Source organism: Paralichthys olivaceus, chromosome 5 (assembly GCF_024713975.1).
Source record: "Paralichthys olivaceus isolate ysfri-2021 chromosome 5, ASM2471397v2, whole genome shotgun sequence".
NCBI lineage: Eukaryota > Metazoa > Chordata > Actinopteri > Pleuronectiformes > Paralichthyidae > Paralichthys > Paralichthys olivaceus.
In genome coordinates this window covers 3,177,561-3,191,169 of record NC_091097.1, presented here as the reverse complement: position 1 = coordinate 3,191,169, position 13,609 = coordinate 3,177,561, and the positions used below count along the sequence as shown (strand labels likewise).

The 13,609-nt window shown below is 40.1% G+C and overlaps 1 protein-coding gene across 3 annotated transcripts in view; it reads left to right on the top strand.

Moving 5' to 3' along the window:
* Positions 1-13,609, top strand: part of hoxb3a (homeobox B3a) — a 99,548-nt gene that overhangs the window by 1,730 nt on the left and 84,209 nt on the right. For 2 of the 3 annotated variants that reach the window (XM_069525684.1, XM_069525679.1), the window contains exon 2: positions 1,789-11,199. The gene's annotated coding sequence lies outside the window, so the exon portion shown is untranslated. Of the gene's footprint in view, positions 1-764; positions 11,200-13,609 lie in introns of those variants that run through there. The other variant, XM_069525680.1, reaches the window with a different exon arrangement.

Genomic DNA, 13,609 nt, shown 5'->3' with positions numbered 1-13,609 from the left:
TTTAGTTTAGGAAACCAGAGCGGAGAAGACAACAAGGGTTATAAAATATTATAAATGTGTTATCAATTAAAGTCTAAAACAATCAAATAGAACTCCACTCTGTCACGACCATGGCATGAGGAAGACTACTTTACTTGACTTTAAATCGGGTTTAAAGATCTTTATGAAAATTAGACCAACATTTGTTGGCCTAGTAGTTCATGTGATACAATGAAGGGAAAAAAGAGAGGTAGGGAAATAGAAAATACCACACACACACTCACACACACACACACACACACACACACACACGCACACACACACACACACACACACACACACATAATGGAGGGACAGCAAAACGTATATCTTTCTCTTGGCACTTCTAATCTTTTCTCTCTATCGCTCCTCTCTCTCTCTCTGTGTCTGTGTGTGTGTGTGTGTGTGTGTGTGTGTGTGTGTGTGTGTGTGTGTGTGTGTGTGTGTGTGTGTGGGAGGGAGGACAGTCGAAGCAGCCGGCATGTATAACGAATTTATAGATTTTAATTTAGATGAAATTGCAGTCCGAGGATGATTGGGAAGGAAAAGTCAGGTCCCGGATGTTCACGTGAACACTGGCGGACAACACAAATACCACCGAGCTCTCACAGGGACGCGCGCAGACGTGTGCTGAGATTGTTAGTTTTTTTTGTTAGAAGTTTGGTATTAAATTGATCCAGAGGGCACACACACACACACACACACACACACACACACTTACCAGCAGTGAAAGAAAACCACTGTCCAGATGTGAGTCTGTGTGAGGAGTTAACAGAACTCTGGCTTCAGTCAGGATTTCTGAAAAATTGATACCATGAGACCAAAATCTCCCAGAGCACGTACCATCCTAACTTATTTAAAATGTTCTATATTATTTTGTGTTTTTTTTATTCCCTGTACCTTTTTATTTTATCATTAGTTATTTGGCATTAGTCGTCTTTACACTTCTAGGAATAGATATAGATTATTTTACAAGACTTGGTATCAGACCTCAGTCTGGAATATGTCATTCCATATCACCAAGTAACCAATCAGAAACCAATAGCATGCCTCCATGGTGACATTCCTTGTCTGGTTTCCCTTATTTACTGATCAGATATTTCTAATATGAAGCAGAAATCTTTTTTTAAAATCCAGACTTTTCAAGCATTTAATTTAACGTTGATGCATTGTAAAAAAAAAAAAAAAAGGTCAAAACATTTGTATACAACAGTAACATATACTACATGCACAATTTAAATGACCCAGCATTGATTCTTTAGATGATTGACATTTGATTATACAGACTCAGGGTCCAGTTAAATCACAGCATTGATTAAAATACATACAAATTCCCAAAAGATATATATATAACAAATACATTAATACTGGACATGTCTCAGGACAAATTGGTAAGTGTTGAATCCTATAGCCACAAACAAAGTTATTGGTTTTCTTTTTGGTAAAAAAAAATAAATTAAAAAGGCCAGCAATGATGATTGTAAAAATCACTGAAATCAGCCTGTGCACAACCCACACACAGTTTGTTTTGGTGTGAACTACCCTCAGGTTGCTCAAAGTCCAAATTCTACAGAGGACATGACCTCAATGTCCTCTGGCCTGGTCATTTATGTGCAGCAGTCCTGCAGCAGTGAGTGTAATAAAGCTCTTATCTGCAGTGTCAAATTACAGACGGGACAGTGGCTGCATGGGAAGCCTCTAATTTTTGCCTGAAAAGGCTCAAAAATCAATATCAAATCAATGTAATAATTTATTTTTTATTTTTTTCAGCTCATCTACAGAAAACAAGACAGTTGGAAGCTGCAGATTTACTGTGTGTCAGGAGATTTATGTCAGACATGGGGAGAGGTGTCTCTGCCAAAGAAAGCTGATGGCAGCAGATGAAAACATATAAATTGCGTTGAGTTTTTTGTCAGATTACACAGCCTGATGTTGTTCGCTGTTCAGCCCTGTGACGACACTAGCAGAAAATTTTCCATCACACGGTTATGAGCCTGCACTAAATACCAGCTAAAGCTGCTTAACTCCACACAACAGTCATAAAGATCAGGCTGTTTTTTTTTGTTTTTTACAGGCAGGTCACTACTTTTGGTTGTTACTCAGATTGCCTGCAGTGTTAGTTAAGAGAGAGTCATGTAGCAGAGGAGCAGAAATGTTGCAAGAAGAAAAACTGTAGCATTCAAGATTTAAAAAAAAACATAAATTAAGAAAAATAGCTGCTCAAAATTCCCAAGTGGCAGAGTTCAACAACTTTCTCCTTAAATCCTCAATCTGACCTCCCAGAGACAAGGAGTTTTCTCTTCACGGGAATCTGCAGAGGAAATGGGTTTAGATGTTTCTGTGGCCCACAGACGACCTCTGAGCGGTGAAAATGTGACCCAGTTTCTCTTCAACCTTGAGGCGCTGTGTGACCTCGTAAAGACAGGAGGTCAGCATGGTTTCGGTGGTCTCACTCAGCACTGACCAGTGTATATGTGACAAGAGGAACAATTGATTTTTTTTTTTCTCCTTGAATCAAATTAGTAATGCTTTAACACGTCTGTTGCACACGAGCAGCATGACTCTCGTTTCAATGGTGTATGTGTCTGCTCACTTAACTGATTTAAGGAAAAAAGTTGGACTCTGCAGCACATCACAGCTGAGGTTCTGTACGATATGGAAACGTTTAAATTGTGTAGCTAACTCATACGTGCATGTGTGTCTCTTAAGAGTAAAACAGTGTGGAGTGAATATTGAACAGTGGCTCAGACGGTAGCTGAACCCACAGTTGAAACACATCATTTAGTAACTATACTGTCTAGTGTTGACGCAGGCATATGTCTCATGGGTTTGCCAGGAAGTGGAGGTGGCAACAAGTGGCTGCCAGGTTTAGACCAGTCAACAAAGCAAAATACAGAAAGGTGATTAAAACTTTTATGTATGATTTGATTTATTTACCTCAGTTGTGCCTTAGTTTCATTTCAAAAACTACAAGTAACCAACCGAATGAGAAAGTGGAAAACAAGTTGACAATGTTATCTATACTGCTTAATTTAGCAGCTGTATAGTTTTGTCATTAACAAAGTAGCCAAAGCAAATCATTAACTCTGCAGCAGTTTGTAAGATTCTGATAGCTCAGAATAGGCAGTATATAGCTAGTTTAAAATCAAATGTAAAATATGTTTAAAAAAAAAAATAGTCCCACCACATCAGGATTTTTATATTTTTGTATTTTACAGAACTAAGATTTGTTTTTAAATTGCAAGAGTTTGATCTGTTCGGTTCTAAAATAAATTATGTCAGACATTCAGACCAGTGCCCATACTTTGCACAAAAAGGTTTAATTGAATTGAATTTAATACTATTCTATTTTGATTTGTTTTGTTTTATTTTATTTCTAGTCATAGCATTTCACCCATGGTTCTCTTTTCCATATTGTCTCTATCACTGGATGCTAAACAAAATCTGTCAACCAAAATATTTGACATTTGAATTTATTTGTTGGGATTTTTTTAATTTAAAAAAAAACATTGTTGAGAAAAAGTCCAGCTATATTCTGTGAGCCTGAATATGACTTTGACCTGTTCTACCCTATCTCCCCGGAAACGTTTTTAGATCACATTTTATTATGTTAATCATGTTTTTGTTTTTTTATTAGTTCCTTTTTTTCCATCCAAATTGCTTGAACAAAGTTTCTATAATATGCAAGATATAGTGAGACTGTACATTGAGATATTTGAGCCCAGTCTGAGGGTCTGTGTTAAAAGCCCTGATGTCTGACTACTGTTAAAAAGTGAGAAATGATAATAACGTTTACTGCAATTTCCATTCACGGAATGATGAAACATTCATGTATGAATTTCTATTTTTGCTAAATAACCAAGAGATTCCCACAGCGCCTCTGGTTTGGCTGCAGCTGAGGCCAAATGTCTATGGTGGTTGCAGCAGACAGACCTCAGTGTGGGGAGACTGGGTTGCGTGTTTCCCTGTGTGTGTTTGCTTGCATGTGCATTTACTTCAAACTGTCAGTGAATCCGCTTCTTACACTAAAGACGCACAAATGAATGAATCAATTATTAAATGGTAAATGTGAATTGAACTTAGCCTGATTATCTATATTTCTCCTTTAAAGAGGTTGAAAGCCATCATTTCTGTTTGAAGATGAAATGAGGATTTATGTTGTACTGATTTCTGACTGAATGTTGAGTGAGTGTGGAACTTTTGCCAAATGTATTACCTCTATCCTCCAAATCTTTACCTCCACCAGGACACTTAAAAAATATATTCTATGTCTATATTAAAGTTACTGTGTTACTGTGTTCTGGAACAGAGAACATTTTCCCTTCAAATCCCAACATTAATCAGACTTAAGAGCTTTCACTGTGTGTTCGTTGTACAAGTTTATTCATGAAGATTAACCCCATCTCATTTTCCGAACATCAATACAAAACAAACAACAGAAAAAAACAAGGGAACAATTGTCATTTCAACAACTCCGACATCACACAAACATCATATTGATAAATGCAGTGGCAAACACAACCACTTGATGGCCACAGAGAGGCCAAGAACAAATACTTGCTATGTACAAAATAAAAGAGAATAGAAACATGTCTATATATGCATGTAAATATTTGACTTACATGATACATGCATGTATGTAAACACATGAATACATATACAGGGTTTTGTATATTGTGAGAAGGCATTAAATCATCTGAAACACGTGCAATCTATCTCCAAATAAGAGACTTTCTGTTTGATTACAAATTATCACATTCTAATGGAGCATTTGACATAAATGCTGTTTATACAACTGTTTTTTGTCTGACTGTAAAGATAGGAAAGAGTTGCTTTGTAGAATGCCTCAACTGATATATTCAGGAATATGGTACTGAAGCTTATCTAGGTAATGAGGATAGTTCAAATCTACACATGTCTGTCTTACGTTGAGTGAATGTCAGTAGTACATTAATCAGTGATGTGTGTTGGGACATGCAAGAACAAACATATGCACAGTATTGTATGCTGCATTCTGCACTGGTTCCAAACAAAGTTTGTAATTAATGTGATCAATATGATGTTTAGTCATATGTTCTGAATTAAGCCATAAACCTGAATGTTCAACCAAGTACCGTACTTACATACTAATTTTAAATGATTCCATTTTGTTTTAAGGCACTACAAGCAAAGACCATAATGTAGGATTTAGTTTTTTATAGAGCCATAGTTTATTAGATAAGTACCAGTTTTGTGAGGTATTGAAGTATTGGACCAAAGAGCAGTTTAGATTTGCAATAAATAGGAATTTCAAGTATAAATGATAGTTCCATCTGTATAAAGTTAGATAGATGTTTTAGAGTACCGGGGCAATCAACAATAAAAATAGATAAAAGCATTGGACCAAGCATTGAACCCTGGGGTACACCTCTTTGTTGAACAAATAAATCAGATCTCCCTTGAAGAGCAACACATTGTTTTCGTTCATATAAATACAAAAACAATGCAATTTTAGATAGACCAACTCAATAAGCACAAAGCTTATCCATGAGTTGGAACAAAAGCAAAAGCCTGCTTGATATCATTAGAAATAGCCCATATAAAATTACCTGAACCAGATGCTGAAAGCACATCATGTTTCACAAGAGCAGTGTATTGAACGACTAGATGGAAATCCAGACTGAAAATGTGAAAGGATGTTATTAGTCATGTCATACAGATAACAGCTTGAAAAATCTTTTTGGATGGAATATTATTGAAGCTGCCAGTTTGGGGGGAAAAATCATGAATTAAATCAGATAAGACAGAAGAAAAATGTCAACCTGGACGAGAGTGTCATGAACTATTATAATGCTGTTCTAACACGGTTTGGAATTTTTAAAAAAATGAGAAAAATTCAGATTTCGCTTTGCATGTTAAGATCTTACAGATACCTGTACCACTTCCTGTCAGATATATATATCCTAAGCCTTGTCTAAAGACACCTTTAAGTTCTTTACTTAATCAGGGTAGTTTTGATTGAGCATGTCTATTAATACTTGAATTAATAAACAAAGTAAGAAAATCAAGACATTCTAAACATTGGTTATAATTGATACATATCCATATTATTAGTTCATTCATGATTTGATCTATGTCACTTGTTTTATGTTCAAATTATTTGGGTTTTCATCTTCCATACATATTAAATAACTGAGAGGCTGATCACCCCATATAAATATATACACACACACATGTTGGGGGAGTTTTTTAATTTTTTTTAAATCACCCATTATTATCATTACTCAAATTTTCAGGACATTCCAGCCAAACAGGGGTGTACAACAGGATAGACAGAGCAGACGATTGTCTGGGGCCAGTGAAAGGGCCCCCAGGAACAGGCTTAATATGTAAGTCGACTGTTTTGTGAGAGCCTCCCTAAATTTTGGAACCCTCCAACAAGACCCAATATAACCTCTCTTTTGACGACTAGAACATTTAAATGCTAGTGTGTGATGTGCATGGGGTGGTGGTGGGGGTTATTATTATTTGCATGCATGCACATGATGTACTTTTTAAATAATTAAAAAAATAAAAGAATTGTTTTAAAATTTCAAAAATGTGGTTTGGTATTTTATTTCCTTGTTTATTTTTCCCTTTCAGGGAGGGTGTTGGAGCGCGCCCCTGGTCCCTTTTGTCGTGGCCCCCAGAGTATCTTGAAACACCCCTGCTACGACATGAAGCAGTCATTCAAAGATAAAGAAAAATGCATTCAAAGAATCTAAGCGTTCAGATAAATTGCATTGCAAGAAAACAGTCAAGTACAAAAACTTATAATAACTGGAAATACAGCAGGAAACACAGCAGGTTTTACAACCGGATGTAAACACACAAATCATTTCGTGGCAGATAATTTAAACACTCCAGTGAGATAGTCATTCATACAGTAAAGACATTGGCCTCTGTTAAGAGAAATAAAGTGGAAACATTAGGCCTTTATCAAGCTGTGTCAACATAATATCAGCAAACGCTCTTCTGATTAAATGCTGCTTGATTTTAAGGTTAAGTGATCAACCGAAAAGCTGGAGGCACCATAATGTCCCGCCGCCTCCTAATGTTCAAGCCAAGTGTGGAGACACCTCAGCAGCTGGGTGACAGGTGGACAGGTTGGGTTCGCCATCCAGAGAGAGGTTTTTATGTTAAGTTCTCTGAGTCTCTGTTCTCTCCGCGGCGATATGGAGGACGGTCACTTTATCCTGAAAACTGAGGAGTTTAAAGGTCTTGGACCAGATGTACCATGCAGTGTGAAGGAGAGCGGGGGTCCGCTCAGCTTGCAGCCGTAGTGGAGAAGTTTTCTTGCCCACGGAGCTGCGGGATTAACTGGGACACGAAGCACCGTGACTCTCCTGAATATTGCGAATCAGGTGAGCACTTTCTTTACTAAATCCGCTGGTCTGAGTCAAGACAGCCTGCAGACTATCCTCATTTGTCCCGTTCTCTAGGAGCATCCAATAATATCTGAATGGTATTTTGTTGTTGGGATCCACGTTTGAGTCAAGATGAGAGGGCATGTCTGTCTTGATCTGTCGCTTCCCATCCCAGAGAGTTTGTGGAGGTCCAGTGCAATTTAAAGACACGTGGAAACCCTCACTGTGCCAGGTATTAGTCTGATTCTCAAACCACACGTGCAACAAAGCCCGTGTCGCTGCCACCACGTTGTTCTGATCGCTTTGAGTTTAATCATCACTGTCACACATTATAAACTCCTGTTCCACTGCGCTCTGGAAGATCCTGGCGTTGTTTACAGGTTTAAATGTATTAACGGGCTCCTCCCTCCTGCTGTTACAGCTAATAGCATCCAACTCATCTTTATATGAGCACAAAGCAAAGTAATTACAAACAATATCACGTCTTGGATTAAAGTGCCTTCCAGGTCTGCAGGGGTTTCTATATGTTTGAATATTTAAGACTGAAAATATAACAATTTCATCTTCTACTCAAAATATTAAAGATTCAAAAACATCTTAATCCGCTGATAAAAACTGTGGGGGTGTGGATGAAAAGTGGTACTGGAAATTAGTGAGTTGAATATTATTTATTTGTTTTTTTTATGACATTATATTTTAATGTTTTGGACAAAAATGTGCAACGGTGCGTCATTATCTGGATGTGTGGCACAAAATGAGACAAGACCCGTTACCAGACATCTCCATCTCTTTATATCAAAACAAAGTAAGGGTGAAACCAAAAAACTGGTGGACATTTTTTTTTCATTTTGTTCTCCATCACCAGGTCACTATCAATAAAATACATATAAATAATTAATAATGTTAATACACAAACATATATGTAATAGCATACAAACATAGTTGCTTGTGGGAGTCCTCGGCAGCCAGGAAACCTAAATAGGACCATGCACAAAGTGGTGGGTGTTGTAACAGGTCCTGATGTCTTTATTGCGCAAATGAAAAGGCCGGAAACCCCAATAAAAGCAGAAAAGAAGCAGCAGACACACAAAGCAACCGAGTGATCAGAGGGTCAAGCGATCCTGTGCTGCTGCTTTATTTTCTGTTAATCTTTAACTCGGAACATCAGTGTAGAGGAAGCGTTGGATCCGCGTCTCCTGCTCTCCAGACACTGTGCGATCTGGGAACGTCACATGTGGGCTACTCGAGGTTTAAAATCAAGTTTTCTGGGTCTAAATAACATATGGAGGACATCTGCGTGGTTCCGTTAAGACGTCAGTGTTTTTTGTCCTGTTAAAATCAGTTTGTACAGACACTTCTTGTTTTTCGCCTAAATTCTAAATGTAAAATGGATGTTTTCTATTACAGACAGAAGACAATATGGAAAACAGGTCAGCTTTATTTCTACAGTCTGTCATATGTGCACAATTTGAACTTTTGGATCATATGTGTAAAATTACATCTTTTGGATGTGTGAAATTTAAAGAGGGGTCAAATGTGTCAAATTACGTCTTTTGGATGTGTGAAATTTAATATGGGTTCATATGTGTAATACTTGATCCTTTGGATCTAACGCGTAAAATTGGATCATAACGATCATATGTGTACGATTGGATCTCGTTGGTCATATATGTAAAATGTGATATTTTGGACAGTTATCTGAAGCTGTATCTGGTTTTTGACTGTTCTGTCCTTTGTTATCCGACATTTGGAAAATGGATATAAGAGGCCAAGAGGAGAAAACAGCTTTCCCTCCTCTCCCTCAGGTGTGTTTTCACTTCTCTTGTATGATGCGAGAATTGTTTTTCTGTCGCATTGAGAGGGGAAGTTTACAAAACGTTTTAAAAAAGAAAAAAAACTCAGCCTGCGGCCCCGGGCCCGCAGGCTGTTAAAACGGTGACGCGTTGCCGCATTGCGAAATCGCTTTTACGCACGACGTTTCGAGGCCCACAGCAGCAGAGGATTGGCGGCCCGACTATGCAGGTGAAGCTGTTGTGTCTGCAGATCATGATCTGGTTTGAATTCAACCTGTTTACCTCAGACAGCGCATTAGAGATGCATTGGTAGACACTTTACCATGGAACATGTCTGAACATCTGAACCTCAACAAGTATAGGCGAACGGTAAAAAAAAAAAAACATTTACCTGTTTCCATCACTGAAATCCGGCAATCTCCCCCTCACCGTGCACATAGCGACCACCACCTTCGCTCTTGTTTTGTGTATTGGTGGAGCATTCATCCATGAGCTGCTACAATACAAAAAACTTTTTACCGCATCTACGTCTCAGACAATACTGAGGCTCATACCAGACGCTGTCGCCGTACAACACACCAACAGCGCTTCACAATCGAGACGGTTTTCTTGTTGATGTGGTATGAAAGTGTTTTATAAATATATTATATGTATGATAAGTTTAAAATCTCTAATGAACACTAGAACGTAGAATACTTCATAGTGGAATAAACACAGAATTTTGCTCTTCTTGCCAAACTCCGACACGTTACTATGTTAAATTGTATCTGGTCTTCACTGGGGGTTTGTCTTATTTAAAAATGAATGAAATACTTTTGGAAACAGATTCATCTCTGACGTGGTTCATTCCCACATGACTCCGGCATAAGCACATAAATAAAGCAATCTGTTTTCAACGCACTGTTGCCTTCTAACAGCACGAAGAGGGGCATTAACAAAGGCACGGATATTAATAAAATAGGAAGGAAATCTTCGTTGCTGTGGTGCGTTTGATTCTTTGGGAGCTGCCTGCCCGCTTGCTGGTTTTCAGAGGGGCGGATGAGGGAGAAAATGGCGACGGAGAGAATGAGAGAAAAGAGAGAGAAGGACCGCACCAAGAAGAAACGCAATAAATTCCTTGTTGTTTTTATGAAAATTTACAACTTTGTGATACAAGTTTATGAGTGGCCGCGCGCGGGGATTGGCCGACGGGCTGGTCATGTGGACGCGCTTAACGTGAACATGAACTTTTTATGATTTCCCAAGCGGCTATATTGCTGCTGCACTCCGCTCCGGCCCGAACAGCCGCCGCTGCTGCTCCCGCTCCGAACACTCTGCCCGGGGCTCTCGAGGCGCCGCGCGTAACCGGAGGAAACGAACGGCCCGGCGATAATTACACGGACTGGTTAATGAGAAGTCTACATGTGACTATGGAAACCGGCACGGGGAGACGTTGACAACAACCCGTCCAGCCGCACCCCCCCTCCCTGTCAGCCTCACGTCCCTACATCCCTCCTCCACCCGCCCTCCTCCTCCTCTTCTTGCTCTTCCTCCTCGCTATGGCTCCGTGCTCCATCTGGTCTCGTGCTGCTGTTTTACGCTATACCGGGGGTGGGGGGTGACCGAGATGGGGGACGGCTCCGGCTGCGATGAAAGGAAGAGGGGCTGAGCCGCGAGGTCGAACCCGGGAACACCATCCCGGATGAAACCGTTTTTTTTTTAAATTGGCATTTTGTTTAATTTGTCACTTGTCACCGCGAGGATGGTGGTGACGCGGTGATGAAGATGACGACGGTGTTTTGACGACTGAGTGACAACGGGGGAATGCACACACACACACACCCTCCCCCCTCGTCCTCACCTCCTCGCGCCGCCACCCCTTCCATCTAATTACCATCCATCCATCCGGTCTGCACACGGTAGGGCTGTCTCGTGCCATTCCGGGGGTGCCTGGGCTGCCTTGCACGCGGGACGCCGAGGTGAACTGCAGGTGCGCGGGGCTCGTGACGGATTATCAACAAACGGTAAGAGCCGCTCATGCACGTTCCTCCTCTGGCAGCTGCCCACGCGCGCGCTGCCCAGACCACGCATTCTATACAGGAGCAAAAAAAAAAGTAAAAATTGTGGAGCTGTGCGTGATTGTGCTGCGTCTCCTCAGTGTAGTGCATGGACGCTACAGATGAGCTGTGACTCTTCCTTCGATGCATCGGGCTGCATGATGAATTAGCCCGTCTGCATGAACTGACTCTCTCTCTCTAAGTGGTGGGATTAGCTGTGAGAGAGACGTCCAAGGCTTCAAACTCGTCTCCTGGAGATCCGGGAGATTAGCTCACGTCTTCCTATGTTGTGCCCCAAGCCGTGCAGGGGCTGTAGGAAGGGAGGGTTTGGACATGATGGTCATGAGCTCGTAGCTGGCTTTGATGTGAGGGCAGGTGTGCCGTGTACTTTTAAAACATGCTGTCTTTAAACCATATCTTATTTTGGTTTCTGTTTGAAAGAATAGAGACATTGGTTCATGTATGTCACCGGTTGCTTCTTATCTGATGTGTTCAGCAGACGTCAGGTGAAGTAGCAGAGAAGTTGTGCTTGTGTGTCTCCTTTTGTGCGCTCATCTGTTATTTTAATTGCTCCACTTCCAGATCTCAGTGGAGAAGCTTCCAGGTTCTTTCAGCTGATTGACAGGCCTGTGTGTGTGTGTGTGTGTGTGTGTGTGTGTGTGTGTGTGTGTGTGTGTGTGTGTTTGTTCAGACACAAGAATGTTTTCAGTCTTGGTTCGTCCAGCCCACTTTTATGACTTTGTTTCCCTTCTCATTTCCTCCCTGCGGCGCACAGCCTGTTTTTTTCTCTCTTTCCCTACAGCTAATATAGCCAGGAACCCCCACACACACGCACACACACACACACACACAGAGACACACACACACGTACACACATTGCAGGTCTGTCTGTCTTCTACGGTCTCCAATTTGTCGCTGTCTCAAATATCAAACACTTCTAGGGGAGGGGATCCCTTTATCCTAAACACGCATGCACATGTTGGTCTTACTGTAGTTGTGAGGACTCTCATTGTCATTATATACATTCCCCACAATCCCTCACTCCAACCTCAACCAGGTCAGCTAAATCTAGGCCAAACCTCCAGCTAAACCTAACTGTACACATAACCTAAAAGAAAAAACATTAAATCTCAATGCAGGACTGGAACAAAAGACGTTGTAAGATTTTTACAACACGGTTGTGGTCACCTTTGTTCGTTTTTTTTGCGTAATGGTGCAGCCACACAAAGAGCCAGGCTTCACCTCGTAACTGCTTTCCTTTCCATCTCGGTATCTGAGCAGTCTTACGAGACGCTGCTATTGCTCAGTCACACCAACAGCGCAACACACATTATGTTTTCTTGTTAACGTAACATGGACATTTTCTTATTTTCACCTAAGTCTCATTCATACCACAGGTTAAAAAGCATATCATCAAACTGATATGCGCACAGTCGTTCGTTCTTAAGGCCAAACTGTGACGCATTGTAATGATAAAATGGAATCGGCAAGTCAGTCTGTTTTTTCGTGATTATTCCTTTATCTTTTGGGTCATTTCATTAAAACCAGAATTTTAAATTAACAGTCGTGAAGAAAATGGACACAGTTTTTCTTGCGAAACTTTCATCAATTTAATGAAGAGTTGTGTTCGAATGTTTTTTCATATAGTAGTTGTAATAATATTGTACCAATTATTATTATTCTTATGATACAAAATAAGTTTAAAAGGGAATGAACACACCACAACACTGCCTCTGAAAGGTAAAGAAAAAAGAAATGCTAAAACGCACACAATTTCCCTGGCATCAGAATAATGCAGTAGACATTTTTATGATCATCATTATTATTTTTTATTATTAGTAGTAGTAGTAGTATTTTTAATTTTTTATTATTATTGTTGTCAATGGTGCTCATGTTTGTGGCTGACACAGTCTTGAAAGTGTTTTCTTCTCTTCTTGTCTCTGCTGTGGTGGATCTTAGAACCGCTACTGACACTATCAATGTGTCGGTGTCCTTCTTAAAGAACTAAATATTGATGTTGATAAGACTCTTCACAATATTTACACAGATTCTTTGTCCTAACCACTTGAGAACCTCCAGTCGGCTGCCCTTAGTTGCACAAGTGCTGTGGAAATAAACAAGATAAGATCGTCACTATCTTTGGTTTTAGTTTATTCTTGTGTTTTTTTCCAAAATAAAGCACCCTCACAGACATTCATACAGAAGCAGACTGAAAGCCAAACCCTTTTGAGTTGCTTTGAACAGCCCCTCCACCCTCGCTCCGTGCGTAAAGGTGACTTCGGACAAGCGTTGACACATTCCACTGAATATCACCAACACCTCCCACTGCAGACACAGCGTTCCTTTCTTTCTCTCTCTGCTGGAATATGAAGCAGGG